The following is a 7,332-nucleotide window of genomic DNA, read 5'->3' on the forward strand; positions in this document are numbered from 1 at the left end:
GCCAGAGCTTGCCATTCATGTTGGAGGTCCAGGTCACACAAAGGACAAAATATGAAAAATCACAGACCCATTCACCAAATAAATATTCCTATGAAAACTTAAATGAGTTATTTACAAATCAAATTCTGCACTATTTAAAAAACACAAACCACATGACCTCCAGGGCATCTCTCAGGAGCATAAGGGAAGTTGCTACCAGGAAGAGCTTTGCTATCAACCTTCATCTGCTCATAAATGCCATCGATCTTTTCTGGGCTAATGTGAAATAAAGAGATTTACCCTGGATTGAGGAACTGAACAAGAGAGGTGAGATGTGGGAGAGGAACTTGTGTTTCATTTTAAAATATTTTGAACATCACAAAAGGAAAAAGAATATGCAACAACAGAAATAGATTTGCCAATAATAATAACATGCATAACTTTAAATTTTCAAAATATAGATGTTTCTGATAAAACATCAATTACCAATACTGGCTCAAAAAGTAGAGGAAAACTTAGAAAGAGCAATCATCGTAGAAAAAACCAGAATAGTTCCAGATCTTCTGTCTATGGATGAGAATAAAAAACCTTTATGTGATAGTTCCTGGCTCATACAATTCATTCCAGGGCATAGAAAAAGATGGGCAGTTGCTTAGCTGCCCTGATAACAAAACTGAATAAGGAAGATGCAGGAAAAGGAAAGTTGTCAGCTTTCAGAATCAAGACACAAATATCTGAATAGCTTATTAGCAGATTGAATCTAACAAATGTATTTAATACATCATGATTTAGCCCCAAAAACAAAGGATATTTAAATATTAGAAAATGTATCCATAAAAGCTGGGTGTGATGGCTCACACCTGTAATCCCAGCACTTTGGGAGGCCAAGACAGGTGGATCGCCTGAGGTCAGGAGTTCAAGACCAGCCTGACCAACACAGTGAAACCCCATCTCTACTAAAATTACAAAAACTAGTTGGGCATGGTGGCAGGCACCTGTAATCCCAGCTACTCGGGGGGCTGAGGCAGGGGAATCGCTTGAACCTGGGAGGTGGACTTTGCAGTGAGCCATGATCATGTCACTGCACTCCAGCCTAGGTGACAGAATGAGACTCCATCTCAAATGTATCAATAAAATTAACTAACTTAAGACTAAGGGAGACGTGCCATATAAGAATCTTTAATTAATTTTTTAAAATGTTTCAAAAAATATAATATTCCATTCATGAAGGAGACCTTGCACATCAGGAGTGCTTATAGGTAACCCTGAAACCCTGAAATGAATGAACCAATCACTGAAAGCACCAGAGTTCTTTTTTACTTATACAAAATTTCCTTTGTGGCTTAGCAGGAGAGTCGACTCCTCATGGTCACTCAACAATCCAAGTGATCAAATAGCCACTACCCATGGTGTTGCTGGCCACCATGCCAGAGGGAAAACATAGGCATCGGGGGCTTCAAACTGTCCATTCAGTGCCCTATCCTGAAAGAGACACCTATTACCTCCCTAGAAGAGGGCTGAAAGTCCAATCCTACCTAGGTTTCCTACCAAAGAATAGAAGGGAACGTCCCTAAACTGATGATTTAAAAAAAAAAAAAACACCAAACTACAACTAGTGCTTTATGTAAACATTCAGCTAGACTGAATGCTTTCCCTCTAAGATTGAGAATAAAGCGAGGTTGTCCTTTCTCATTGCTCTTATTCAACACATACTGAAAGCTCCAGTGCGATAAGACAATTAAAAGAAACAAAAAGCATAAACATTGGAAAGGAAACATGTAGTATAACAAAGAAAAAGAGAGAGAAGACACAAATCATTAATACCAGGAATGAATGAGGAGACATCACTACTGACCCTATAGACATCTAAATGATAATAAGAGAATACTGTGAACAACTCTACACATATAGATTTTACAATTTATTTGAAATGGACCAATTCTTTGAAAAATACAACCTATCACAACTTATTCAATACGAACTACATAATTTTTTTTCTTTCTTTTTTTTTTGAGATGGAGTCTTGCTCAGTCGCCCAGGCTGGAGTGCGGTGGCACGATCTCAGCTTACTGCAAGCTCTGCCTCCCGGTGAACTACATAATTTTAATAGCCCTTACAACTATTAAGGAAATTGAGTTTTTAATTTTAAAACTACCATAAAAAGATATCTCAGGGCCCAGATAGTGTCACAGGGTATTTACACCAAATGCTTAAAGAATTAGCACTAATGCCACACAATCTGTTGCATAAGATAGAAGAGGCAGTAACACTTCCCATTTCATTTTATGAAGCTATTATTATTACCCTGATACCAAAACCATACAAACCCAGTAATAAAAAGATGGGGTAGGGTGACTACCACCTAGTGTTCCTCATGATTATAGATGTGATAATCCTTAACAAAATATTAGCAAATAGATTTCAGCAATATATAACAATAATTGTACACCATGAATAAGAAGGGTTTACACCAGGGAGGAGAAATTGGTTCAACATTTGAAAATTAATCCATGTAACCCACCATATTATCAGGCTATCAAAGAAAAATTATATGATCATATCAATCAGTACAGAAAAAGCATTTCACAAAATTCAATATCTGCTCATAAGTTTTTTCAAAAACTCAGAAAAGTAAGAATAGAGAGGAGCTTCCTTAACTTGATAATGAACATCTACAAAAAACTTACAATGAATACTATACTCAACTGTAAACAACTGAATGTGTTCCCTCTGTCTTAGTCAGTTCCAGCTGCTGTAACAAAATATGACACACTGGGTTGCTTAAGCAACACTTTATTTCTTACAGTTCTGGGAATGGTAAGAAAAGGAGCACAGTGCTGGCAGATTTCACCTCTGGTGAGGGCTCTCTTCCTGGTTTGCAGATGGCCACCTTCTTGCTGTATCCTCATGTGGTAGAGAGAAAGGTCTCATCTCTCTTCTTTTTATAATGGCATTTGGGAAATAAAAATGAAACCCTAAGCTCCTCAACCGGCTGAACGAACTCCCTCTTGGCCAAGCAGACCCCAAAGTAACCTTGAAAATTGAGTTCTAAGCCATGACAGGATGCAGAGGATCACACACTCCTCCTTATTACCCCCACCCCCTGCACACACACTTACTGCCATTAGACTTTTTTCCCTAAGGGCTAAATAGAAACCAGTCCTTTCAAAAGACTCCACTGCTGATATCAATCAAGCACCTGACACTGCTTCTCCCTTTTTTTGGTTTCAACACAATTGTCCAGCATTCCCTCCTGATAAGAGACCACTGACCACAGAGTGGTTCTAGCTGGTCTATGTGCGACAGCATGAAGCTCCATTGCCCATGTGCATGTTTCTCCTTTCATAACTCTTCCTATAGCTTATTAAATATGCATATTCAGCCATTCTACTGAGCATAAATTCCTGCTCCTGCTCCCTTTTCCTCTCTGTGGAAATCTCTGTTTCTGGCTTCTGGCCCAAGGCTACACTTCTCGGTCTGCCAGAATGGCCATGCTGCAGGCTGAAACCCCTTATGAGAAGTAAAACTCTCCTTTCTAAATGTATGAACCTCATCATTCTTCAGTTGACATGATTGGTGATGAGGATGGGATCTGCAGAGAGCCCCAGGTTCTCCCAGCATGATTGGAAGTCAATGCACCAAGGTGTTCGGCTCAGCTGTCTCCCCAGCTGACCACACAGGGGAAGAAGCCAGGTAAGGTCCACTGGATCTGAGATCTCCTGCTTTTAGATTGAAGACTTCAGAGACTTTTATTTCTCTCCACCCTTTCCCTTTATGTCTTCCTGTTTCCTCCCCAGTCCCTGCCTTGGTTCCCTCCATCTAGACTCTGGAGGGAATGCCTTTGTTGGCCCGGGTTTAGGAGGGGACCTTCCCAGTCCAGTCAGACTCAGCTGGTCCATAAGATTTTATGAGGACTCTCACACTAAGAACACTCCAACGGACCCTTCCTAAGGTGAGCGTCATTACGGAGAACCCGAGTGCTAGGCAAGAACCTTAGTTCTAAGGGGAAAGCATAGAGAGCCTTAGTTCTAAGAGAACAGACGCTGATCAGCCACCATAAGAGACCCCAGAGGCTTCCATGTTTAAAAATGATGGGGTGATTGGATTTCTTTTTTAAAAAGGAAACATGATAGTGTCATGGCTAGCCTTAAAAACTCTCTTGAATAAATGAAAGAGAAAAATCTGACCTAAAACAAAGCTAAAATCTTCGGAGGCTCAAACTCCTTACTTCAGATGGCCTGAGGGAATAACAAAAGCCATCATTCTTTGCAGTCTAATAGTTAAAATTCTGTAATTTCACTGCCATGGCTTGGGTTTGATTCCTGGGCAGGGAACTCTTTTGGTTTGATATTTGTGTGACTTTTCCCAGTTATTAATGCTTTTCCATTCCATCGACAGCTTTTGATTTCCTGTCTTCTGCTCATGCAGGCATACTGGGATTTGGGGTCTTTTTGTGTAGACCATCAGCTAGGAAGCTAAGACCCTAGTAAATATAGCCAGATAGAAATGTGGGTTGTGCCCCATTTATGGCGAGTGAAACTTTCCTTTCTTGGAGCTGTGATATGGTTTGGCTGTGTCCCCACCCAAATCTCATCTTGTAGATCCCATAATTCCCACGTGTTGTGGGAGGGACCTGGTGGGAAATGACTGAATCATGGGGGCAGGTCTTTCGCTTGCTGTTCTCACGATAGTGAATGGGCCTCACAAGATCTGATGATTTTAAATACGGGCGTTTCTCTGCACAGGCTTCTCTCTTTGCTTGCTGCCATTCGCGTAAGATGTGACTCACTCCTCCTTGCCTTCCACCATGATTGTGAGGCCTACCCAGCCACACGGAACTGTGAGTCCAGTTAAACCTCTTTCTTTTGTAAATCACCCAGTCTCAGGTGTGTCTTTCTTAGCAGCATGAAAACAGACTAATACCAGCTGTCATTTGGGTGATTCTGGATCTTGTGACAACTGCCTTGCACCTGTTTCGAGATGTTTCATGTATCCTTGCTTAAGTCTTGTTGGTTTCACTTGGAAAGTTACCTTGGGTAAAGAAGTTCAAAAGCCAGAAAAATAAGCTGTTTGTCCTGGCTAAAATCTGTTAATAAGATACTTGAATGGATTATTTTTTCTTTTAAATAATTCCAAGGTTAGAAGTCAGATTAATTAAAAGCTGATTGCAAGCTATAATTATATTTTTTAAAAAGTCTTTATGCTGGCCGGGTGCGGTGGCTCATTCTTATAATCCCAGCACTTTGGGAGGCCAACGTGGGCAGATTACAAGGTCACGAGATCGAGACCATCCTGGCCAACATGGTGAAACTCCATATCTACTAAAATACAAAAAATTAGTTGGGCGTGGTGGTGCACACCTGTAGTCCCAGCTGCTCAGGAGGCTGAGTCAGGGGAATTGCTTGAACCCAGGAGGCAGAGATTGCAGTGAGCCGAGATCGTGCCTCTGCACTCCAGCCTGGTGACAGAGCCAGACTCCGTCTAAAAAAAAAAAAAAAAGAAAAGAAAAGAAAAGAAAAAGCTTTTAGGGTTTTCCTTTTTGAATCCTGTTTTTGAAAAATAAAAATTATTCTCAGTCAACTGATTTTTGTCTGTTTCTCCATTTATTTGTGTCTGTACCTCCTTCGTCTTACCACCCCTAAGGCTCACATGACAGGACCTGAGATAGTTTCTAACAGCCTATAGAGTTGAAAGGATAAAATAGAATGATGTCTATTTGCATGTGGCATGGCTGTTCACATAGAAAATCTCAAGGAATCTACAAAAAACAAACAAACAAACAAAGTCCTAAAATAAATGAGTTTACCAAGGTGGCAGGATACAAGATAAAGACACAAAAATCTGTTGCCTTTTTCTACATACTAGCAACGCACAGATCGACACTGAAATGTAAAATACAATGCCAGTTACAATCACTCAGAAAAAAGGTGGAATGCTTAGGTGTAAACTGTATGAAATGTACACGATCTGTATGCTGAAAATAATGCTGATGAAAGAAATGAAGAAAGCTCTAAATAAATAGAGAGACTTATTTTGTTAATGAACTAGAAGACTTAACACAGTAAAGATGTAAATTCTCCCCAAATTGATAAATAAGCTTAATGCAATTGTCATCGAAATTCCAGCAATCTTTTTGGTAGACACAGGTAAGATTATTCTAAGATGTATGGGGGAAAAGCGAAGGAACTAGAATAGCTAAAATATTTTCGTAAAGGAAGAATGAAATGGAAGTAATCAGCCTATCGAACGTTATTTCAAATATTATTATGTAGTCATAAGACTGTATGGTATTAGCCGTGTCCATCTGTGCATTGCTACTTTGTAGAAAAAGGCAATTGATTTTTGTGACTTTATCTTGTATCCTGCCACCTTGGTGAACTCATTTATTTGTTTTAGGGTTTTGTTGTTTGGTTTTGTAGATTCCTTGAGATTTTCTATGTGAACAGCCATGTCATCTGCAATAGACATCACAGTAGAGGCACAAGACACATAGGTCAAAGGAACAGAGTAGGTAACCCAGAAATAGACTGACACAAATAAGCCCAGCCAATTTTTGACAAAGGTAAAAAAGCAGTACAATTAAGGAACAAATCGTGCCATCATACATCCTTAAGCAAAAAAGAAAAGGAAAGGAAGAGGAAGGGAAAGGAAGTTCATAAAGAAGAAAGAACGAATAAAGAAAAAGAACTTCAATCTAAGTCTCACACCTTATAAAAATATTAGTGCAAAATATAGATCTCAGACTAAAATATGAAACATGAAACTCTAAAACTTTTTTAAAAATAGGAAAAAATCTTCATAATCTAGGGTTTGGCAAAGAGTTCTTACTTGACACCATGAGTATGACCCATAAAATTAAAAACTGATATATTAGTCTTCATCAAAATCGAAAAGTTTTGCTCTGCAAACAACTCTGTTAAGAGAATGAAAAGATAAGCTTCAGACTGAGAGAAAACGTCTCATCTCACATGAGCTCAGAGTGAGAATTCACTCATTACTGTGAGGAGGGCACCAAGCCATGACCCAAACACCTCCTACTGGGCCCCACTTCCAATACTGGGGACTGCACGTCAGCATGAGGTTTGGAGAGGACAAACATCTAAACTACATCACACCACTGCTTTGGAAATAGATCAGCAGTTTTTTTCATTTCCAATTCACATACTTGCCACCCTACTCAGCAGCCCCGCTCCTAAGTATTTTGCCAAATCAAATGAAGATATATGCTCACTCAAATACTTGTACGTGAACTCTTATAGCAGGCAGCTTAATTGATAATTGCCCCCAACTGGAAGCAACTCAAATGTCCATGAACTAGCGAATGGACAAAGAGTCACCAGGAAAAAACTGCAG

Source organism: Mandrillus leucophaeus, unplaced genomic scaffold (assembly GCF_000951045.1).
Source record: "Mandrillus leucophaeus isolate KB7577 unplaced genomic scaffold, Mleu.le_1.0 Scaffold28, whole genome shotgun sequence".
Classification (NCBI taxonomy): Eukaryota; Metazoa; Chordata; class Mammalia; order Primates; family Cercopithecidae; genus Mandrillus; species Mandrillus leucophaeus.